Source organism: Procambarus clarkii, unplaced genomic scaffold, assembly GCF_040958095.1.
Source record: "Procambarus clarkii isolate CNS0578487 unplaced genomic scaffold, FALCON_Pclarkii_2.0 HiC_scaffold_1317, whole genome shotgun sequence".
In the NCBI taxonomy this organism is placed as follows: Eukaryota; Metazoa; Arthropoda; class Malacostraca; order Decapoda; family Cambaridae; genus Procambarus; species Procambarus clarkii.
The window spans coordinates 365-25,678 of NW_027190346.1; the positions used below are offsets into that span (position 1 = coordinate 365).

Below are 25,314 nucleotides of genomic sequence, written 5' to 3' on the forward strand. Positions count from 1 at the left end.
TGGCAACTCGTCCACCAATCACGACGGTTGGTTTTACGGCTCCGAAACCTGGATCCCATATCTTCTCTAAAATAGAAGCATTTGTTCATGTTCTTTGTAAAAGTATCATAAAGCAGGACAGATGAGACAAATATCATAAAAACTGAAGAGCAGATGAGCACACACATGTATGTATTACAAAAGAAAATCCACAAATTCATTAGAAATTGGCAGGGTAGGCTGAGGAAGTAGGTAGATGTAAAATGTCTGTAAATGGCGAAAGAACATAAACCCAAGACTGAATAAACGATGTTAAATATCCATGCCAAGGAGACAAAAATATGTTAGGATACAATTACCATTAAGACACCACAAGAAGGTCCGTATCCTGCCGTGATGACTAAAAAGAGTTGGTTATTAGCCACAATGTGTAGGCAGTCTCATGCCAACGGCCATACCACGTTGAGAACACCGCTTCTCGTCCGATCAGCGAAGTTAAGCAACGTTGGGTTTGGTTAGTACTTGGATGGGTGACCGCCTGGGAACACCAAATGCTGTTGGCAATAATGTTTTTTGTTTTGTTTTGTTTGTTTCGTTTGTTTTTGTTTGAATGGCTGGCTGGGCTGGCTGCTGGCTGGCTGGCTGGCTGGCTGGCTCCACGGGAAATTCACGGAGTTGTGTGGAATAAGGCCTGGTAAAATGAATTAATATGTATGTCATGTTTAAAACAAACTCGCTTAATATAGTGTGTGAGGCTTTATACAAAAACAAACAACCAAAACAAAACATGTTGTATATATATAATATATATATAATATATATAATATATATATATTATATATATTATATATATATATATATATATATATATATATATATAGCTTAATCCGGGTTTGAACTCGCAACTCCAAGAATACGCATCACTTATATACACTTTACCACTGGACCACTGCAGGACACTTGATGCTGAGGTATCAATTTAATGACGTAAATGCCATTTCCACAAATAAATGATAATTTAAAAGTATTTGTATGTACAAATCTTTTCTGTTTAAAAGGCTACAATATCAGTTACTGATATAATTTGTGTTAATGTTTCTATACCCACAGGAAGGCATGTTTTTGCTTATATGTAAGGGGTACGGAGAAGGAATCCACAGACCATCATTCCCCTTCCCCCCCCCCCCCCCCCACCTACTACTACCCACCACCACCACCACCACACCACCACCACACTCACCACTACTCACCACCAATCACCACCAATCACCACCACCACCAATCACCACCACCACACCTAACCGAAAACCCCCTAACACATCAACCCTCCCCCCAATCAACAGGCGAAATAATAACCCTCAAATGCCTGCCTGCCTGCCTGCCTGCCTGCCAGCCAGCCAATACTAACGGTCTTCTCAGAAAGAAAATCTCTTTGTATCTGTATTACTTGATGAAATGTATGATTCTAATAATGAAAATAAATTGTTATGTCGGTTGTATGAGCATAATGACCAATATGCACATGATATGAATGAATTAAATAGTGTAGTTTTAAGTAATTAGGTTGTAGACACATTAAGCGGATATGATATTTGACGCGTCCAGAACTGGTGATTTTTGGTTTAGTTTTAAATGCACCACCACCACCACCATTGCTTCCCCAGAGCCTAATTAAGGACCGGTAAAAGGAGTCAATATGTATGTCATCTATAAAACCAAAGAATGAATAAAAACACACACACACAAACCTACATAATAGTACTAGGAAGATTGTATGGCATAAAAAAAAAAAAAGTACTCCCATTGGGTCGTTTGAACTCGCGACTTCCAAAACACCAGCCACACACCTTACCACCCAGCCACCATAGAGTTGGTATAATTGTGCAACTTTAGTTATAAAACTAAAGTTCTTATTGTCTCAAATCTTATTGTCTGTTCTATGAAAAGGCATGATGTAAATTATGTATTTTTTGAATGATTGAATTGTAGGCACATTAAGCGGATTCGATATTTGATATATCCAGAAAAGGTGATTTCTGTTCAGTTTTAAAATGCATCACCGTTAACGCTAAAGGACTGGTAAAACGACTCGATGTTTGTCATTTTTAAAATAAACACTAAAACTAGGCCCTTAACATATATAATGTTTGAATATAAATTGAATGCATATAAATACAAAGTGGGAGTGGCTGGCTGGCTGGCTGGCTGGCTGGCTGGCTGGCTGGCTGGCTGGCTGGCTGGCTGGCTGGCTGGCTGCTGCCTGCCTGCCTGGCTGGCTGGCTGGCTGGCTGGCTGCTGGCTGGCTGCCTGCCTGCCTGCCTGCCTGCCTGCCTGCCTGCCTGCCTGCCAGCCTGCCTGCCTGCCTGCCTGCCTGCCTGCCTGCCTGCCTGGCTGGCTGGCTGGCTGGCTGGCTGGCTGCCCGCCCGCCCGCCCGCCTGCCCGCCCGCCTGCTTGCCTTGCCTTGCCTGTCCTGTCCTGTTATTGCCTTGCCTTGCCTTGCCTTGCCTTGCCTTGCCTTGCTTGCCTTGCCTTGCCTTGCCTTGCCTTGCCTTGCCTTGCCCTGCCCTGCCTTGGCTGCAGCTGGCTGGCTGCCGTAAATCAACTCTTAACAACACCACACCACACCACACCATCACTCATCACCCATCACCCACCACCGGCCCCAGTCTCCCAGCCTCTCTTATATACCCGAGCAGGCCCTTTAAATTATTTGAATTGTTGCACTTCGGCCAATGGCACGATCGCTGCTGCTCAAACATATTCTGGTTCACAAGTATTATAATATATTATATTATATTATATATATATATATATATATATATATATATATATATATATATATATATATATATATATATATATATATATATTTATTCATGAAACACATTAAAACCTTGATCATTTATTCATTCATTACGTCTAGTGAAGAATTGCTTTTGTTCATTTGTATGATTAAAATTGATAGAATATGAATTCCTCGCTTAAAGTAAAATATAAAATATATATTGGATTTATATGATTGGTTAATATTCCAAGTGATGCTGAATATCCCCTATAATTTTGTTTTGTTTGTTTGTTATGTACACATTCCAAATGAAATCAATATAAATGTTATTATTAATGTTTGAAAGTTGATTGTCTACTTGAATCTCTCTAATTAAAGTGTGTTGTGGCTCCGGATGGAGCCTGGTTATGGTATTTGTCGTGGTGGGTGGCAGAAGTGCTTACTTCTTCTCTGTCTTCTTTGGCAAAAGAACTGCCTGAATGTTTGGAAGAAACCTCCCTGTGCAATGGTTACGCCAGACAGAAAGTTTGTTGAGTTCTTCGTCGTTGCGGATGGCCAACTGCAAGTGACGTGGGATGATACGGGTCTTCTTGTTGTCACGTGCGGCGTTACCGGCGAGCTCCAGAACTTCGGCAGCGAGGTATTCCATGACGGCTGCCAGGTAGACAGGAGCGCCAGCACCGACGCGTTCGGCGTAGTTGCCTTTACGCAGCAGACGGTGAATTCTGCCCACGGGGAACTGAAGTCCGGCCCTGCTGGAGCGAGACTTTGACTTGCCCTTCACTTTGCCTCCCTTGCCGAGTCCTGACATTGCTGCTGCTGTTGTGGGTTGTGGTGTTTTATGCCGGCCCGCAGATCGAGCTTCGTGTTATATACCCCGCTCAGGATCAAGGGAGTCCGCCACTGACCAATCAGCGCGCTCCGCACGCGACCCGCTCTGAGCTGAGTCGCGAGCGGATATAAAAGGAAAGCTCGACTCGCGCAAAAGTTCATTATTGTATCGCAACGCCAGCCAGCACGAGCATCATCATGCCACCCAAGGCATCTGGAAGGCTGCCAAGAAGGCCGGAAAGGCCCAGAAGGCCATTGCCAAGGGCGATAAGAAAAAGAAGCGCAGGAGGAAGGAGAGCTACAGCATCTACATCTACAAAGTGCTGAAGCAGGTCCACCCCGACACTGGTATCTCTTCCAAAGCCATGTCGATCATGAACTCGTTCGTGAACGACATCTTCGAGCGCATCGCCGCCGAGGCTTCTCGCCTGGCCCACTACAACAAGCGTTCCACCATTACCAGTCGGGAGATCCAGACGGCTGTAAGGCTCCTGTTGCCCGAGAACTGGCCAAGCACGCCGTCTCTGAGGGCACTAAGGCCGTCACCAAGTACACCTCCTCCAAGTAAACGGCTTACTTACTGCCCTGTGGTGGTGGCTTGGCCTCAAACCAACAAACTCGGCTCCATTGGAGCCACACTTTAATTTCTAAGAGATTGTGAGTGTTAGACACCAATACTATTATAACAAAAACCTCTGTCACTGAAAGCAAATAGCTATAAAATGAGAATATTTATGAAACTGTCTGTGTGTGTTTCTCTCTCTCAGTCTCTGTCTGTCTGTCTGTCTGTCTCTTGTCTCTGTCTCTGCATGTCTCTCTCTCTCTCTCTCTCTCTCTCTCTCTCTCTCTCTCTCTCTCTCTCTCTCTCTCTCCTCTCTCTCTCTCTCTCTCCTCTCTCTCTCTCTCTCTCTCAACACACATATAAACACTCGTATCTTTTTTCTAGAGATTAGAGATTCATTGTTATGTTCCACATTAGGATTACTATGCAGGCCACCCTCTTAAGGTTTGAAAATGTCAAGAAAACGGTTAATTTAAAATGTCATCTCCTAACTTAACAGATTAAGCCAGAGGACCAAAAACAGAATAAAACAGGACAGGACAGTATGTCACTTATACAAGCTGCTTTTATTTCTAGTACAGTATGACAATTTTTTTTTTTTTTTTTTTTGGAGGGGGGGGGGGGAGGATCCTTGGCAGTGCATAAGAATGAAAAGCGACGGCGTTTTGTTTGTAAGAGGACAGGTTGTACTACAAATGACTTGATTTATTGATATCACGTGTACAGTGTATGGTATGCCACCTAAATTATTGTATTTATTTATTTATTATATGTATAGATGAAGGTTAATTCATATGACTGATGCTAGGAATGTCTGAAATCTCCTTAGAAGGATATTTGGCCCTGAGAAGGGCCGAGTTTGGTGTATACTAGGGTGGTCGTTTTAGCTTATGCACGCTCTCCACGGATACGGCGAGCAAGCTGAATGTCCTTTGGCATGATGGTGACACGCTTGGCGTGGATGGCACAGAGGTTAGTGTCCTCGAAGAGACCGACCAGGTAAGCCTCGGATGCCTCCTGTAAGCCATGACGGCAGACGACTGGAAGCGAAGATCGGTCTTGAAGTCCTGGGCAATCTCGCGCACCAGACGCTGGAAGGGAAGTTTCCTGATGAGCAACTCTGTGCTCTTCTGGTAACGACGGGATCTCACGCAGGGGCGACCGTTCCGGGCCTGTAACGGTGAGGCTTCTTCACGCCCCCTGTGGCAGGAGCAGATTTGCGTGCTGCCTTGGTGGCCAGCTGCTTACGAGGAGCCTTGCCTCCCGTGGACTTGCGAGCAGTCTGCTTGGTGCGAGCCATGGTGAACAACTGTGGTTTGTGATGGCCGGCGCCGAAAAATTTTTGCTTATATACGCCGTCTCGAGGCGCTTGCTCGAGCGCCATTGGCTGCTCGACTCGCCTACGTCACCCCGTTGCCCCTCCCTCCTTCCTCTGGCTGCAGCCAACAGGCAGCTCACCTCAAACACTATTATCGCTGATTTTGCTCTATTTTTGGATTTGTGCAAAAGTCATTTCACAGAGACGTGAAACAGACGAGTAGGCAACTGCAGTTTTGAAAGCGTTTGTGAGAAAGCCGTGTTTCTGCTCGAGTACAAGCATAAGTAAGGACAGGCAGGAGTTAGGAGTTGCCATGCTACAAGTACGTCCGCTTGACGGGATATAGTCTGGGAAATCGTGCCGAAATTTTATTATTCACACAACTTCAACACCATGACTGGACGCGGCAAGGGAGGCAAGGGACTCGGAAAGGGTGGCGCCAAGCGTCATCGTAAGGTGCTACGTGACAACATCCAGGGCATCACCAAGCCCGCTATTCGTCGCTTAGCTCGTCGTGGCGGCGTGAAGCGTATTTCGGTCTCATCTACGAAGAGACCCGTGGCGTCCTGAAGGTGTTTCCTCGAGAACGTCATCCGTGATGCTGTAACCTACACGGAACACGCCAAGAGGAAGACCGTCACTGCCATGGACGTGGTGTACGCTCTGAAGCGCCAGGGTCGTACCCTCTACGGATTCGGCGGATAAGAGCTTGGCTAATCCATCGATTCCACCCACCACCACCTCAAAACGGGACCTAATTAGGTCCCTATACTTTTTTACTGAAGGGCTTAATAGACGATAACATAAATTGTTTTGATATCAGCTAGCACATTGGTCTTATGAAATCTATTTTTATCCTCGCATGCTTAAAGGACTCTGATTGGGGAGGGAGGGGTGGGGGGGGGGGGGGAAGGTTTGTCCGTTATATACTAGCAGAGCAGGATCATTGGTGGTGGTGGGGGGGGGGGGTGAGGGAGAGAGAGAGAGAGAGAGAGATCTTTCCCAACTCTTCCTTTTTACATGAGTGAGCTACCCGTTTTATTCATTTTATCCTTCTCAGAGCTGTTTTGATAGTATCCAAATGATGGTAAATGAAAAGGGAGGACACGAATATCTACCCAGAATTCAGGACTGGCATCGATATGCATGTTTGAGTGCGAATCTTTTTCTCTCTCACTTAGGTATACGTTTATGTCGTACCTAAAAGCGAGAACCACACTATTGGGACAAGTATGCAAGGCCCAATTTTCCTAACAAGCACAGTTAATTTTGTTATTTTCGAACATTTCTTTCCAAATTGGTTTATCCAATTAACAGTATTATATTAAGATCATGAATTGCTGGGTTAGGTTAGGTTAGGTTAGCTTAGCTTAGGTTAGGTTAGGTTAGCTTAGCTTAGCTTGGGTTTAGCTTAGGTTAGGTTAGGTTAGCTTAGCTTGGGTTAGCATAGGTTAGGTTAGGTTTGATTACATTTCTATGTTAGATTTAACTCAAATTCAAAACAATTGCAGTCATTCGGCTTGTTAGTCAACTTGCCTCTAATAGGGGCAATTTGTCTAACAAGACTATTTAGTTTTGTGTGCATATATATATATATATATATATATATATATATATATATATATATATATATATATATATATATATATATATATATATATATATATATATATATATATATATATATTATAGCTTCAAGACTCCGAACCAATATAGAAGCATCAAGAGGAAGTGCTTGTGTTATGGGCCAATAGGCCTTCTGCAGTTACTTCCATTCTTATGTTTTTATTCCCATTGGTTCGTGTTTTATCTTGTGTAAATGTCAATCACCTCACCCAAAACTTTGGTACCATATCACCTCACCCATGTATGTGTATATATATATATATATATATATATATTATATATATATATATATATATATATATATAGATATATATATATATAATATACAGAGTAAATTCTACCCCAAAAGTAATGATTTATTTGTCTACAAAACTAAACTCTTTTGGAATCATATGAGGCCCCTCCACTGAGGGGGGGAGGCCTGGATGTTTATTGTCATGTGTATTCATGCTGCTTGCATGTCGTCGTTTATTTTGCCTTTGTTGTTTTCTTGACAGCTTTCTTTGCCTTGGGTGGTTTGGGGAGATTTTGAAGCTCTCTTTATTTTGGGCTTTTTGTTCCCAACAACAAGCTGCTGCTGCTGCTTCTTTTTCAAGGCTGTAGGTGTGTTGTTGCTTGTGGCGGCTTTCTTGGGAGGTTACCACGGCCTTCTTTGCTGCTGTAGATGGTTTTCTTGGTTGTGGTGGCTTTCTTGGGAGTTAGAAACGGCCCTCTTCTCTGCTACGGCCAGCTTGAATGATCCACTAGCTCCACTTCCCTTGGTCTGAACAAGAATGCCGTCAGCCACTGCTTTCTTGAGAAATCTTGGGATGTAAATGGCGATTCTTGGCAGCCTCGACTTTGTTGTTGGCAACAACGTACTTCTTGATTGCTTGTAGAGACGAGCCCTTACGGTCTTTGAGTGCTGCGACGCGGCTAGAACCATTTGACTAGTTTTCGGGGTGAGCAACCTGGACGCGAGGTTTCCTGTGGTGGCCACCACAGCAGCAGCAGCCGCAGCCTTCTTGGTAGGCTTTGCTTCTACCATGGATGATGATGAGATAACCAAGGTGATGAGAGACGCTCAGACAGTCACGGGGGAATGATGCTGCCGCCGCTTGAAGCCGAACCTATTTATGTGCCGGCACGGTACAGAAGCTGCAACCTGGCAACTCGTCCACCAATCACGACGGTTGGTTTTACGGCTCCGAAACCTGGATCCAATATCTTCTCTAAAATAGAAGCATTTGTTCATGTTCTTTGTAAAAGTATCATAAAGCAGGACAGATGAGACAAATATCATAAAAACTGGAAGAGCAGATGAGCACACACATGTATGTATTACAAAAGAAAATCCACAAATTCATTAGAAATTGGCAGGGTAGGCTGAGGAAGTAGGTAGATGTAAAATGTCTGTAATGGCGAAAGAACATAAACCCAAGACTGAATAAAACGATGTTAAATATCCATGCCAAGGAGACAAAATATGTTAGGATTACAATTACCATTAAGACACCACAAGAAGGTCCGTATCCTGCCGTGATGACTAAAAAGAGTTGGTTATTAGCCACAATGTGTAGGCAGTCTCATGCCAACGGCCATACCACCGTTGAGAACACCCGCTTCTCGTCCGATCAGCGAAGTTAAGCAACGTTGGGTTTGGTTAGTACTTGGATGGGTGACCGCCTGGGAACACCAAATGCTGTTGGCAATAATGTTTTTGTTTTGTTTTGTTTTGTTTCGTTTGTTTTGTTTGAATGGCTGGCTGGCTGGCTGGCTGGCTGGCTGGCTGGCTGGCTGCTCCACGGGAAATTCACGGAGTTGTGTGGAATAAGGCCTGGTAAAATGAATTAATATGTATGTCATGTTTAAAACAAACTCGCTTAATATAGTGTGTGAGGCTTTATACAAAAACAAACAACCAAAAACAAAACATGTTTGTATATATATATATATATTATATATATATATATATATATATATATATATATATATATATATATATATATATATATATATATATATATCTATATATATATAGCTTAATCCGGGTTGTGAACTCGCAACTCCAAGAATACGCAGCACTTATATACACTTTACCACTGGACCACTGCAGGACACTTGATGCTGAGGTATCAATTTAATGACGTAAATGCCATTCCACAAATAAATGATAATTTAAAAGTATTTGTATGTACAAATCTTTTCTGTTTAAAAGGCTACAATATCAGTTACTGATATAATTTGTGTTAATGGTTTCTATACCCACAGGAAGGCATGTTTTTGCTTATATGTAAAGGGGTACGGAGAGAAGGAATCCACAGACCATCATTCCCCTTCCCCCCCCCCCCCCCCCCTCCCACCTACTACTACCACCACCACCACCACCACCACCACCACCACCACTACTCACCACTACTCACCACCAATCACCACCAATCACCACCACCACCAATCACCACCCCACACCTAACCGAAAACCCCCTAACACATCAACCCTCCCCCCAATCAACAAGGCGAAATAATAACCCTCAAATGCCTGCCTGCCTGCCTGCCTGCCTGCCAGCCAGCCAATACTAACGGTCTTCTCAGAAAGAAAATCTCTTTGTATCTGTATTACTTGATGAAATGTATGATTCTAATAATGAAAATAAATTGTTATGTCGGTTGTATGAGCATAATGACCAATATGCACATGATATGAATGAATTAAATAGTGTAGTTTTAAGTAATTAGGTTGTAGACACATTAAGCGGATATGATATTTGACGCGTCCAGAACTGGTGATTTTTGGTTTAGTTTTAAATGCACCACCACCACCACCATTGCTTCCCCAGAGCCTAATTAAGGACCGGTAAAAGGAGTCAATATGTATGTCATCTATAAAACCAAGAATGAATAAAACACACACACACAAACCTACATAATAGTACTAGGAAGATTGTATGGCATAAAAAAAAAAAAAGTACTCCCATTGGGTCGTTTGAACTCGCGACTTCCAAAACACCAGCCACACACCTTACCACCCAGCCACCATAGAGTTGGTATAATTGTGCAACTTTAGTTATAAAACTAAAGTTCTTATTGTCTCAAATCTTATTGTCTGTTCTATGAAAAGGCATGATGTAAATTATGTATTTTTTGAATGATTGAATTGTAGGCACATTAAGCGGATTCGATATTTGATATATCCAGAAAAGGTGATTTCTGTTCAGTTTTAAAATGCATCACCGTTAACGCTAAAGGACTGGTAAAAACGACTCGATGTTTGTCATTTTTAAAATAAACACTAAAACTAGGCCCTTAACATATATAATGTTTGAATATAAATTGAATGCATATAAATACAAAGTGGGAGTGGCTGGCTGGCTGGCTGCTGGCTGGCTGGCTGGCTGGCTGGCGGCTGGCTGGCTGGCTGCTGGCTGGCTGGCTGGCTGGCTGCTGGCTGGCTGGCTGCTGCCTGCCTGCCTGGCTGGCTGGCTGGCTGGCTGGCTGGCTGGCTGGCTGGCTGCCTGCCTGCCTGCCTGCCTGCCTGCCTGCCATGCCTGCCTGCCTGCCAGCCTGCCTGCCTGCTGCCTGCCTGCCTGCCTGCCTCCTGGCTGACTGGCTGGCGGCTGGCTGGCTGCCCGCCCGCCCGCCCGCCTGCCCGCCCGCCTGCTTGCCTTGCCTTGCCTGTCCTGTCCTGTTATTGCGTGCCTTGCCTTGCCTTGCCTTGCCTTGCCTTGCCTTGCCTTGCCTTGCCTTGCCTTGCCTTGCCTTGCCTTGCCTTGCCTTGCCCTGCCTGCCTTGGCTGCAGCTGGCTGGCTGGCCGTAAATCAACTCTTAACAACACCACACCACACCACACCATCCACTCATCACCCATCACCCACCACCGGCCCCAGTCTCCCAGCCTCTCTTATATACCCGAGCAGGCCCTTTAAATTATTTGAATTGTTGCACTTCGGCCAATGGCACGATCGCTGCTGCTCAAACATATTCTGGTTCACAAGTATTATAATATATTATATTATATTATATTATATATATATATATATATATATATATATAGATATATATATAATATATATATATATATATATATATTTATTTATTCATGAAACACATTAAAACCTTGATCATTTATTCATTCATTACGTCTAGTGAAGAATTGCTTTTGTTCATTTGTATGATTAAAAATTGATAGAATATGAATTCCTCGCTTAAAGTAAAATATAAAATATATATTGGATTTATATGATTGGTTAATATTCCAAGTGATGCTGAATATCCCCTATAATTTTGTTTTTGTTTGTTTGTTATGTACACATTCCAAATGAAATCAATATAAATGTTATTATTAATGTTTGAAAGTTGATTGTCTACTTGAATCTCTCTATTAAAGTGTGTGTGGCTCCGGATGGAGCCTGGTTATGGTATTGTCGTGGTGGGTGGCAGAAGTGCTTACTTCTTCTCTGTCTTCTTTGGCAAAAGAACTGCCTGAATGTTTGGAAGAACACCTCCCTGTGCAATGGTTACGCCAGACAGAAGTTTGTTGAGTTCTTCGTCGTTGCGGATGGCCAACTGCAAGTGACGTGGGATGATACGGGTCTTCTTGTTGTCACGTGCGGCGTTACCGGCGAGCTCCAGAACTTCGGCAGCGAGGTATTCCATGACGGCTGCCAGGTAGACAGGAGCGCCAGCACCGACGCGTTCGGCGTAGTTGCCTTTACGCAGCAGACGGTGATTCTGCCCACGGGGAACTGAAGTCCGGCCCTGCTGGAGCGAGACTTTGACTTGCCCCTTCACTTTGCCTCCCTTGCCGCGTCCTGACATTGCTGCTGCTGTTGTGGGTTTGTGGTGTTTTTATGCCGGCCCGCAGATCGAGCTTCGTGTTATATACCCCGCTCAGGATCAAGGGAGTCCGCCACTGACCAATCAGCGCGCTCCGCCACGCGACCCGCTCTGAGCTGAGTCGCGAGCGGGATATAAAAGGAAAGCTCGACTCGCGCAAAAGTTCATTATTGTATCGCAACGCCAGCCAGCACGAGCATCATCATGCCACCCAAGGCATCTGGAAAGGCTGCCAAGAAGGCCGGAAAGGCCCAGAAGGCCATTGCCAAGGGCGATAAGAAAAAGAAGCGCAGGAGGAAGGAGAGCTACAGCATCTACATCTACAAAGTGCTGAAGCAGGTCCACCCGACACTGGTATCTCTTCCAAAGCCATGTCGATCATGAACTCGTTCGTGAACGACATCTTCGAGCGCATCGCCGCCGAGGCTTCTCGCCTGGCCCACTACAACAAGCGTTTCCACCATTACCAGTCGGGAGATCCAGACGGCTGTAAGGCTCCTGTTGCCCGGAGAACTGGCCAAGCACGCCGTCTCTGAGGGCACTAAGGCCGTCACCAAGTACACCTCCTCCAAGTAAACGGCTTACTTACTGCCCTGTGGTGGTGGCTTGGCCTCAAACCAACAAACTCGGCTCCATTGGAGCCACACTTTAATTTCTAAAGAGGATTGTGAGTGTTAGACACCAATACTATTATAACAAAAACCTCTGTCACTGAAAGCAAATAGCTATAAAATGAGAATATTTATGAAACTGTCTGTGTGTGTTTCTCTCTCTCAGTCTCTGTCTGTCTGTCTGTCTGTCTCTGTCTCTGTCTCTGCATGTCTCTCTCTCTCTCTCTCCTCTCTCTCTCTCATCTCTCTCTCCTTCTCTCTCTCTCTCTCTCGCTCTCTCTCTCTCTCTCCTCTCTCTCTCTTCTCTCTCTCTCTCTCTCTCTCTCTCAACACACATATAAACACTCGGTATCTTTTTTCTAGAGATTAGAGATTCATTGTTATGTTCCACATTAGGATTACTATGCAGGCCACCCTCTTAAGGTTTGAAAATGTCAAGAAAACGGTTAATTTAAAATGTCATCTCCTAACTTAACAGATTAAGCCAGAGGACCAAAAACAGAATAAAACAGGACAGGACAGTATGTCACTTATACAAGCTGCTTTTATTTCTAGTACAGTATGACAATTTTTTTTTTTTTTTTTTTGGAGGGGGGGGGGGGAGGATCCTTGGCAGTGCATAAGAATGAAAAGCGACGGCGTTTTTGTTTGTAAGAGGACAGGTTTGTACTACAATATGACTTGATTTATTGATATCACGTGTACAGTGTATGTATGCACCTAAATTATTGTATTTATTTATTTATTATATGTATAGATGAAGGTTAATTCATATGACTGATGCTAGGAATGTCTGAAATCTCCTTAGAAGGATATTTTGGCCCTGAGAAGGGCCGAGTTTGGTGTATACTAGGGTGGTCGTTTTAGCTTATGCACGCTCTCCACGGATACGGCGAGCAAGCTGAATGTCCTTTGGCATGATGGTGACACCGCTTGGCGTGGATGGCACAGAGGTTAGTGTCCTCGAAGAGACCGACCAGGTAAGCCTCGGATGCCTCCTGTAAAGCCATGACGGCAGACGACTGGAAGCGAAGATCGGTCTTGAAGTCCTGGGCAATCTCGCGCACCAGACGCTGGAAGGGAAGTTTCCTGATGAGCAACTCTGTGCTCTTCTGGTAACGACGGATCTCACGCAGGGCGACCGTTCCGGGCCTGTAACGGTGAGGCTTCTTCACGCCCCCTGTGGCAGGAGCAGATTTGCGTGCTGCCTTGGTGGCCAGCTGCTTACGAGGAGCCTTGCCTCCCGTGGACTTGCGAGCAGTCTGCTTGGTGCGAGCCATGGTGAACAACTGTGGTTTGTGATGGCCGGCGCCGAAAAATTTTTTGCTTATATACGCCGTCTCGAGGCGCTTGCTCGAGCGCCATTGGCTGCTCGACTCGCCTACGTCACCCCCGTTGCCCCTCCCCTCCTTCCTCTGGCTGCAGCCAACAGGCAGCTCACCTCAAACACTATTATCGCTGATTTTGCTCTATTTTTTGGATTTGTGCAAAAGTCATTTCACAGAGACCGTGAAAACAGACGAGTAGGCAACTGCAGTTTTGAAAGCGTTGTGAGAAAGCCGTGTTTCTGCTCGAGTACAAGCATAAAGTAAGGACAGGCAGGAGTTAGGAGTTGCCATGCTACAAGTACGTCCGCTTGACGGGATATAGTCTGGGGAAATCGTGCCGAAATTTTATTATTCACACAACTTCAACACCATGACTGGACGCGGCAAGGGAGGCAAGGGACTCGGAAAGGGTGGCGCCAAGCGTCATCGTAAGGTGCTACGTGACAACATCCAGGGCATCACCAAGCCCGCTATTCGTCGCTTAGCTCGTCGTGGCGGCGTGAAGGCGTATTTCGGGTCTCATCTACGAAGAGACCCGTGGCGTCCCTGAAGGTGTTCCTCGAGAACGTCATCCGTGATGCTGTAACCTACACGGAACACGCCAAGAGGAAGACCGTCACTGCCATGGACGTGTGTACGCTCTGAAGCGCCAGGGTCGTACCCTCTACGGATTCGGCGGATAAGAGCTTGGCTAATCCATCGATTCCACCCCACCACACCTCAAAACGGGACCTAATTAGGTCCCTATACTTTTTTACTGAAGGCTTAATAGACGATAACATAAAATTGTTTGATATCAGCTAGCACATTGGGTCTTATGAAATCTAATTTTTTATCCTCGCATGCTTAAAGGGACTCTGATTGGGGAGGGAGGGGTGGGGGGGGGGGGGGGGAAGGTTTGTTCCGTTATATACTAGCAGAGCAGGATCATTGGTGGTGGGTGGGGGGGGGGGGGGTGAGGGAGAGAGAGAGAGAGAGAGAGAGGATCTTTCCCAACTCTTCCTTTTTACATGAGTGAGCTACCCGTCTTATTCATTTTATCCTTCTCAGAGCTGTTTTGATAGTATCCAAATGATGGTAAATGAAAAAGGGAGGACACGAATATCTACCCAGAATTCAGGACTGGCCAATCGATATGCATGTTTGAGTGCGAATCTTTTTCTCTCTCACTTAGGTATATCGTTATGTCGTACCTAAAAGCGCGAACCACACTATTGGGACAAGTATGCAAGGCCCAATTTTCCTAACAAGCACAGTTAATTTTGTTATTTTCGAACATTTCTTTCCAAATTGGTTTATCCAATTAACAGTATTATATTAAGATCATGAATTGCTGGTTAGGTTAGGTTAGGTTAGCTTAGCTTAGGTTAGGTTAGGTTAGCTTAGCTTAGCTTGGGTTAGCTTAGGTTAGGTTAGGTTAGCTTAGCTTGGGTTAGCATAGGTTAGGTTAGGTTTGATTACATTTCTATGTTAGATTAACTCAAATTCAAAACAATTGCAGTCATTCGGCTTGTTAGTCAACTTGCCTCTAATAGGGGCAATTTGTCTAACAAGACTATTTAGTTTTGTGTGCATATATATATATATATATATATATATATATATATATATATATATATATATATATATATATATATATATATATAATATATATATATATATATATATATATATATATATATATATATATATATATTATAGCTTCAGACTCCGAACCAATATAGAAGCATCAAGAGGAAGTGCTTGTGTTATGGGCCAATAGGCCTTCTGCAGTTACTTCCATTCTTATGTTTTTATTCCCATTGGTTCGTGTTTTATCTTGTGTAAATGTCAATCACCTCACCCAAAACTTTGGTACCATATCACCTCACCCATGTATGTGTATATATATATATATATAATATATATATTATATATATATATATATATATATATATTATATATATATATATAATATACAGAGTAAATCTACCCCAAAAGTAATGATTTATTTGTCTACAAAACTAAACTCTTTTTGGAATCATATGAGGCCCCTCCACTGAGGGGGGAGGCCTGGATGTTTATTGTCATGTGTATTCATGCTGCTTGCATGTCGTCGTTTATTTTGCCTTTGTTGTTTTCTTGACAGCTTTCTTTGCCTTGGGTGGTTTGGGAGATTTTGAAGCTCTCTTTATTTTGGGCTTTTTGTTCCCAACAACAAGCTGCTGCTGCTGCTTCTTTTCAAGGCTGTAGGTGGTTTGTTGCTTGTGGCGGCTTTCTTGGAGTTACCACGGCCTTCTTTGCTGCTGTAGATGGTTTCTTGGTTAGTGGTGGCTTTCTTGGGAGTTAGAACGGCCCTCTTCTCTGCTACGGCCAGCTTGAATGATCCACTAGCTCCACTTACCTTGGTCTGAACAAGAGATGCCGTCAGCCACTGCTTTCTTGAGAAATCTTCGGATGTAAATGGCGATCTTGCAGCCTCGACTTTGTTGTGGCAACAACGTACTTCTTGATTGCTTGTAGAGACGAGCCCTTACGGTCTTTGAGTGCTGCGACCGCGGGCTAGAACCATTTGACTAGTTTTCGGGTGGAGCAACCTGGACGCGAGGTTCCTGGTGGTGGCCACCACAGCAGCAGCAAGCCGGCAGCCTTCTTGGTAGGCTTTGCTTCTACCATGATGATGATGAGATAACCAAGGTGATGAGAGACGCTCAGACAGTCACGGGGGGAATGATGCTGCCGCCGCTTGAGCCGAACCTATTTATGTGCCGGCACGGTACAGAAGCTGCAACCGGGCAACTCGTCCACAATCACGACGGTTGGGTTTTACGGCTCCGAACCTGGATCCCATATCTTCTCTAAAATAGAAGCATTTGTTCCATGTTCTTTGTAAAAGTATCATAAAGCAGGACAGATGAGACAAATATCATAAAAACTGAAGAGCAGATGAGCACACACATGTATGTATTACAAAGAAAATCCACAAATTCATTAGAAATTGGCAGGGTAGGCTGAGGAAGTAGGTAGATGTAAAATGTCTGTAAATGGCGAAAGAACATAAACCCAAGACTGAATAAACGATGTTAAATATCCATGCCAAGGAGACAAAAATATGTTAGGATACAATTACCATTAAGACACCACAAGAAGGTCCGTATCCTGCCGTGATGACTAAAAAGAGTTGGTTATTAGCCACAATGTGTAGGCAGTCTCATGCCAACGGCCATACCACGTTGAGAACACCGCTTCTCGTCCGATCAGCGAAGTTAAGCAACGTTGGGTTTGGTTAGTACTTGGATGGGTGACCGCCTGGGAACACCAAATGCTGTTGGCAATAATGTTTTTTGTTTTGTTTTGTTTTGTTTCGTTTGTTTTTGTTTGAATGGCTGGCTGGCTGGCTGGCTGGCTGGCTGGCTGGCTGGCTGGCTGCTCCACGGGAAATTCACGGAGTTGTGTGGAATAAGGCCTGGTAAAATGAATTAATATGTATGTCATGTTTAAAACAAACTCGCTTAATATAGTGTGTGAGGCTTTATACAAAAACAAACAACCAAAACAAAACATGTTGTATATATATATATATATATAGTATATATATATATATATATATATATATATATATATATATATATATTATATATATATATATATATAGCTTAATCCGGGTTTGAACTCGCAACTCCAAGAATACGCATCACTTATATACACTTTACCACTGGACCACTGCAGGACACTTGATGCTGAGGTATCAATTAATGACGTAAATGCCATTTCCACAATATAATGATAATTTAAAAGTATTTGTATGTACAAATCTTTTCTGTTTAAAAGGCTACAATATCAGTTACTGATATAATTTGTGTTAATGTTTCTATACCCACAGGAAGCATGTTTTTGCTTATATGTAAGGGTACGGAGAAGGAATCCACAGACCCATCATTCCCCTTCCCCCCCCCCCCCCCCCCCCCCCCCCCTTCCCACCTACTACTACACCACCACCACCACCACCCACCACCACCACCACCACTACTCACCACTTACTCACCACCAATCACCACCAATCACCACCACCAACCAATCACCACCACCACACCTAACCGAAAACCCCCTAACACATCAACCCTCCCCCCAATCACAGGCGAAATAATAACCCTCAAATGCCTGCCTGCCTGCCTGCCAGCCAGCCAATACTAACGGTCTTCTCAGAAAGAAAATCTCTTTGTATCTGTATTACTTGATGAAATGTATGATTCTAATAATGAAAATAAATTGTTATGTCGGTTGTATGAGTCATAATGACCAATATGCACATGATATGAATGAATTAAATAGTGTAGTTTTAAGTAATTAGGTTGTAGGACCATTAAGCGGATATGGATATTTGACGCGTCCAGAACTGGTGATTTTTGGTTTAGTTTTAAATGCACCACCACCACCACCATTGCTTCCCCAGAGCCTAATTAAGGACCGGTAAAAGGAGTCAATATGTATGTCATCTATAAAACCAAAGAATGAATAAAAACACACACACACAAACCTACATAATAGTACTAGGAAGATTGTATGGCATAAAAAAAAAAAAAGTACTCCCATTGGGTCGTTTGAACTCGCGACTTCCAAAACACCAGCCACACACCTTACCACCCAGCCACCATAGAGTTGGTATAATTGTGCAACTTTAGTTATAAAACTAAAGTTCTTATTGTCTCAAATCTTATTGTCTGTTCTATGAAAAGGCATGATGTAAATTATGTATTTTTGAATGATTGAATTGTAGGCACATTAAGCGGATTCGATATTTGATATATCCAGAAAAGGTGATTTCTGTTCAGTTTTAAAATGCATCACCGTTAACGCTAAAGGACTGGTAAAACGACTCGATGTTTGTCATTTTTAAAATAAACACTAAAACTAGGCCCTTAAACATATATAATGTTTGAATATAAATTGAATGCATATAAATACAAAGTGGGAGTGGCTGGCTGGCTGGCTGGCTGGCTGGCTGGCTGGCTGGCTGGCTGGCTGGCTGGCTGGCTGGCTGGCTGGCTGGCTGCCTGCCTGCCTGCCTGGCTGGCTGGCTGGCTGGCTGCTGGCTGGCTGGCTGGCTGCCTGCCTGCCTGCCTGCCTGCCTGCCTGCCTGCCTGCCTGCCTGCCTGCCAGCCTGCCTGCCTGCCTGCCTGCCTGCCTGCCTGCCTGCCTGCCTGCCTGCCTGGCTGGCTGCCCGCCCGCCCGCCCGCCTGCCCGCCCGCCTGCTTGCCTTGCCTTGCCTGTCCTGTCCTGTTATTGCCTTGCCTTGCCTTGCTTGCCTTGCCTTGCCTTGCCTTGCCTTGCCTTGCCTTGCCTTGCCTTGCCTTGCCCTGCCCTGCCCTGCCTTGGCTGCAGCTGGCTGGCTGGCCGTAAATCAACTCTTAACAACACCACACCACACCACACCATCACTCATCACCCATCACCCACCACCGGCCCCAGTCTCCCAGCCTCTCTTATATACCCGAGCAGGCCCTTTAAATTATTTGAATTGTTGCACTTCGGCCAATGGCACGATCGCTGCTGCTCAAACATATTCTGGTTCACAAGTATTATAATATATTATATTATATTAATTATATATATATATATATATATATATATATATATATATATATATATATATATATATATATATATATATATATATATATATATATATATATATTTATTCATGAAACACATTAAAACCTTGATCATTATTCATTCATTACGTCTAGTGAAGAATTGCTTTTGTTCATTTGTATGATTAAAAATTGATAGAATATGAATTCCTCGCTTAAAGTAAAATATAAAATATATATTGGATTTATATGATTGGTTAATATTCCAAGTGATGCTGAATATCCCCTATAATTTTGTTTTGTTTGTTTGTTATGTACACATTCCAAATGAAATCAATATAAATGTTATTATTAATGTTTGAAAGTTGATTGTCTACTTGAATCTCTCTATTAAAGTGTGTGTGGCTCCGGATGGAGCCTGGTTATGGTATTTGTCGTGGTGGGTGGCAGAAGTGCTTACTTCTTCTCTGTCTTCTTTGGCAAAAGAACTGCCTGAATGTTTGGAAGAACACCTCCCTGTGCAATGGTTACGCCAGACAGAAGTTTGTTGAGTTCTTCGTCGTTGCGGATGGCCAACTGCAAGTGACGTGGGATGATACGGGTCTTCTTGTTGTCACGTGCGGCGTTACCGGCGAGCTCCAGAACTTCGGCAGCGAGGTATTCCATGACGGCTGCCAGGTAGACAGGAGCGCCAGCACCGACGCGTTCGGCGTAGTTGCCTTTACGCAGCAGACGGTGAATTCTGCCCACGGGGAACTGAAGTCCGGCCCTGCTGGAGCGAGACTTTGACTTGCCCTTCACTTTGCCTCCCTTGCCGCGTCCTGACATTGCTGCTGCTGTTGTGGGTTTGTGGTGTTTTATGCCGGCCCGCAGATCGAGCTTCGTGTTATATACCCCGCTCAGGATCAAGGGAGTCCGCCACTGACCAATCAGCGCGCTCCGCCACGCGACCCGCTCTGAGCTGAGTCGCGAGCGGATATAAAAGGAAAGCTCGACTCGCGCAAAAGTTCATTATTGTATCGCAACGCCAGCCAGCACGAGCATCATCATGCCACCCAAGGCATCTGGAAAGGCTGCCAAGAAGGCCGGAAAGGCCCAGAAGGCCATTGCCAAGGGCGATAAGAAAAAGAAGCGCAGGAGGAAGGAGAGCTACAGCATCTACATCTACAAAGTGCTGAAGCAGGTCCACCCCGACACTGGTATCTCTTCCAAAGCCATGTCGATCATGAACTCGTTCGTGAACGACATCTTCGAGCGCATCGCCGCCGAGGCTTCTCGCCTGGCCCACTACAACAAGCGTTCCACCATTACCAGTCGGGAGATCCAGACGGCTGTAAGGCTCCTGTTGCCCGGAGAACTGGCCAAGCACGCCGTCTCTGAGGGCACTAAGGCCGTCACCAAGTACACCTCCTCCAAGTAAACGGCTACTTACTGCCCTGTGGTGGTGGCTTGGCCTCAAACCAACAAACTCGGCTCCATTGGAGCCACACTTTAATTTCTAAAGAGATTGTGAGTGTTAGACACCAATACTATTATAACAAAAACCTCTGTCACTGAAAGCAAATAGCTATAGAAATGAGAATATTTATGAAACTGTCTGTGTGTGTTTCTCTCTCTCAGTCTCTGTCTGTCTGTCTGTCTGTCTCTGTCTCTGTCTCTGCATGTCTCTCTCTCTCTCTCTCTCTCTCTTCTCTCTCTCTTCTCTCTCTCTCTCTCTCTCTCTCTCTCTCTCTCTCTCTCTCTCTCTCTCTCTCTCTCTCTCTCAACACACATATAAACACTCGGTATCTTTTTTCTAGAGATTAGAGATTCATTGTTATGTTCCACATTAGGATTACTATGCAGGCCACCCCTCTTAAGGTTTGAAAATGTCAAGAAAACGGTTAATTTAAAATGTCATCTCCTAACTTAACAGATTAAGCCAGAGGACCAAAAACAGAATAAAACAGGACAGGACAGTATGTCACTTATACAAGCTGCTTTTATTCTAGTACAGTATGACAATTTTTTTTTTTTTTTTTTTTTTTGGAGGGGGGGGGGAGGATCCTTGGCAGTGCATAAGAATGAAAAGCGACGGCGTTTTGTTTGTAAGAGGACAGGTTGTACTACAATGACTTGATTTATTGATATCACGTGTACAGTGTATGTATGCCACCTAAATTATTGTATTTATTTATTTATTATATGTATAGATGAAGGTTAATTCATATGACTGATGCTAGGAATGTCTGAAATCTCCTTAGAAGGATATTTGGCCCTGAGAAGGGCCGAGTTTGGTGTATACTAGGGTGGTCGTTTTAGCTTATGCACGCTCTCCACGGATACGGCGAGCAAGCTGAATGTCCTTTGGCATGATGGTGACACGCTTGGCGTGGATGGCACAGAGGTTAGTGTCCTCGAAGAGACCGACCAGGTAAGCCTCGGATGCCTCCTGTAAAGCCATGACGGCAGACGACTGGAAGCGAAGATCGGTCTTGAAGTCCTGGGCAATCTCGCGCACCAGGACGCTGGAAGGGAAGTTTCCTGATGAGCAACTCTGTGCTCTTCTGGTAACGACGGATCTCACGCAGGGCGACCGTTCCGGGCCTGTAACGGTGAGGCTTCTTCACGCCCCCTGTGGCAGGAGCAGATTTGCGTGCTGCCTTGGTGGCCAGCTGCTTACGAGGAGCCTTGCCTCCCGTGGACTTGCGAGCAGTCTGCTTGGTGCGAAGCCATGGTGAACAACTGTGGTTTGTGATGGCCGGCGCCGAAAATTTTTGCTTATATACGCGTCTCGAGGCGCTTGCTCGAGCGCCATTGGCTGCTCGACTCGCCTACGTCACCCCGTTGCCCCTCCCCTCCTTCCTCTGGCTGCAGCCAACAGGCAGCTCACCTCAAACACTATTATCGCTGATTTTGCTCTATTTTTTGGATTTGTGCAAAAGTCATTTCACAGAGACGTGAAACAGACGAGTAGGCAACTGCAGTTTTGAAAGCGTTGTGAGAAAGCCGTGTTTCTGCTCGAAGTACAAGCATAAAGTAAGGACAGGCAGGAGTTAGGAGTTGCCATGCTACAAGTACGTCCGCTTGACGGGATATAGTCTGGGGAAATCGTGCCGAAATTTTATTATTCACACAACTTCAACACCATGACTGGACGCGGCAAGGGAGGCAAGGGACTCGGAAAGGGTGGCGCCAAGCGTCATCGTAAGGTGCTACGTGACAACATCCAGGGCATCACCAAGCCCGCTATTCGTCGCTTAGCTCGTCGTGGCGGCGTGAAGCGTATTTCGGGTCTCATCTACGAAGAGACCCGTGGCGTCCTGAAGGTGTTCCTCGAGAACGTCATCCGTGATGCTGTAACCTACACGGAACACGCCAAGAGGAAGACCGTCACTGCCATGGACGTGGTGTACGCTCTGAAGCGCCAGGGTCGTACCCTCTACGGATTCGGCGGATAAGAGCTTGGCTAATCCATCGATTCCACCCACCACCACCTCAAAACGGGACCTAATTAGGTCCCTATACTTTTTTACTGAAGGGCTTAATAGACGATAACATAAATTGTTTTGATATCAGCTAGCACATTGGGTCTTATGAAATCTATTTTTTATCCTCGCATGCTTAAAGGGACTCTGATTGGGGAGGGAGGGGTGGGGGGGGGGGGAAGGTTTGTTCCGTTATATACTAGCAGAGCAGGATCATTGGTGGTGGTGGGGGGGGGGGGGGGTGAGGGAGGAGAGAGAGAGAGAGAGAGATCTTTCCCAACTCTTCCTTTTTACATGAGTGAGCTACCCGTTTTATTCATTTTATCCTTCTCAGAGCTGTTTGATAGTATCCAAATGATGGTAAATGAAAAGGGAGGACACGAATATCTACCCAGAATTCAGGACTGGCAATCGATATGCATGTTTGAGTGCGAATCTTTTCTCTCTCAACTTAGGTATACGTTTATGTCGTACCTAAAAGCGAGAACCACACTATTGGGACAAGTATGCAAGGCCCAATTTTCCTAACAAGCACAGTTAATTTTGTTATTTTCGAACATTTCTTTCCAAATTGGTTTATCCAATTAACAGTATTATATTAAGATCATGAATTGCTGGGTTAGGTTAGGTTAGGTTAGCTTAGCTTAGGTTAGGTTAGGTTAGCTTAGCTTAGCTTGGGTTAGCTTAGGTTAGGTTAGGTTAGCTTAGCTTGGGTTAGCATAGGTTAGGTTAGGTTTGATTACATTTCTATGTTAGATTTAACTCAAATTCAAACAATTGCAGTCATTCGGCTTGTTAGTCAACTTGCCTCTAATAGGGGCAATTTTGTCTAACAAGACTATTTAGTTTTGTGTGCATATATATATTATATTATATATATAATATATATATATATATATATATATATATATATATATTATAGCTTCAAGACTCCGAACCAATATAGAAGCATCAAGAGGAGTGCTTGTGTTATGGGCCAATAGGCCTTCTGCAGTTACTTTCCATTCTTATGTTTTTATTCCCATTGGTTCGGTGTTTTATCTTGTGTAAATGTCAATCACCTCACCCAAAACTTTGGTACCATATCACCTCACCCATGTATGTGTATATATATATATTATATATATATATATATACTATATATATATATATATATATATATATATATATATATATATATATATAATATACAGAGTAAATCTACCCCAAAAGTAATGATTTATTTGTCTACAAAACTAAACTCTTTTTGGAATCATATGAGGCCCCTCCACTGAGGGGGGAGGCCTGGATGTTTATTGTCATGTGTATTCATGCTGCTTGCATGTCGTCGTTTATTTTGCCTTTGTTGTTTTCTTGACAGCTTTCTTTGCCTTGGGTGGTTTGGGAGATTTTGAAGCTCTCTTTATTTTGGGCTTTTTGTTCCCAACAACAAGCTGCTGCTGCTGCTTCTTTTTCAAGGCTGTAGGTGGTTTGTTGCTTGTGGCGGCTTTCTTGGGAGTTACCACGGCCTTCTTTGCTGCTGTAGATGGTTTCTTGGTTGTGGTGGCTTTCTTGGGAGTTAGAACGGCCCTCTTCTCTGCTACGGCCAGCTTGAATGATCCACTAGCTCCACTTCCCTTGGTCTGAACAAGAATGCCGTCAGCCACTGCTTTCTTGAGAAATCTTCGGATGTAAATGGCGATCTTGGCAGCCTCGACTTTGTTGTTGGCCAACAACGTACTTCTTGATTGCTTGTAGAGACGAGCCCTTACGGTCTTTGAGTGCTGCGACCGCGGCTAGAACCATTTGACTAGTTTTCGGGTGAGCAACCCTGGACGCGAGGTTTCCTGGTGGTGGCCACCACAGCAGCAGCAGCCGCAGCCTTCTTGGTAGGCTTTGCTTCTACCATGATGATGATGAGATAACCAAGGTGATGAGAGACGCTCAGACAGTCACGGGGGAATGATGCTGCCGCCGCTTGAGCCGAACCTATTTATGTGCCGGCACGGTACAGAAGCTGCAACCTGGCAACTCGTCCACCAATCACGACGGTTGGTTTTACGGCTCCGAAAACTGGATCCCATATCTTCTCTAAAATAGAAGCATTTGTTCATGTTCTTTGTAAAAGTATCATAAAGCAGGACAGATGAGACAAATATCATAAAAACTGAAGAGCAGATGAGCACACACATGTATGTATTACAAAAGAAAATCCACAAATTCATTAGAAATTGGCAGGGTAGGCTGAGGAAGTAGGTAGATGTAAAATGTCTGTAAATGGCGAAAGAACATAAACCCAAGACTGAATAACGATGTTAAATATCCATGCCAAGGAGACAAAAATATGTTAGGATACAATTACCATTAAGACACCACAAGAAGGTCCGTATCCTGCCGTGATGACTAAAAGAGTTGGTTATTAGCCACAATGTGTAGGCAGTCTCAT

The 25,314-nt window shown here is 44.2% G+C and overlaps 3 non-coding genes across 3 annotated transcripts; all 3 read left to right on the top strand.

Moving 5' to 3' along the window:
* The first annotated feature begins 423 nt into the window (after positions 1–423).
* LOC138362147 (5S ribosomal RNA) lies at positions 424–542 on the top strand. Its single transcript, XR_011227444.1, has one exon. It is a non-coding gene; the product is annotated as a 5S ribosomal RNA (ribosomal RNA).
* Positions 543–8,670: 8,128 nt separating this feature from the next.
* Positions 8,671–8,791, top strand: LOC138362151 (5S ribosomal RNA). The gene has a single exon (XR_011227448.1). It is a non-coding gene; the product is annotated as a 5S ribosomal RNA (ribosomal RNA).
* An 8,255-nt stretch (positions 8,792–17,046) lies between these two features.
* LOC138362148 (5S ribosomal RNA) lies at positions 17,047–17,165 on the top strand. Its single transcript, XR_011227445.1, has one exon. It is a non-coding gene; the product is annotated as a 5S ribosomal RNA (ribosomal RNA).
* Positions 17,166–25,314: the final 8,149 nt, after the last annotated feature.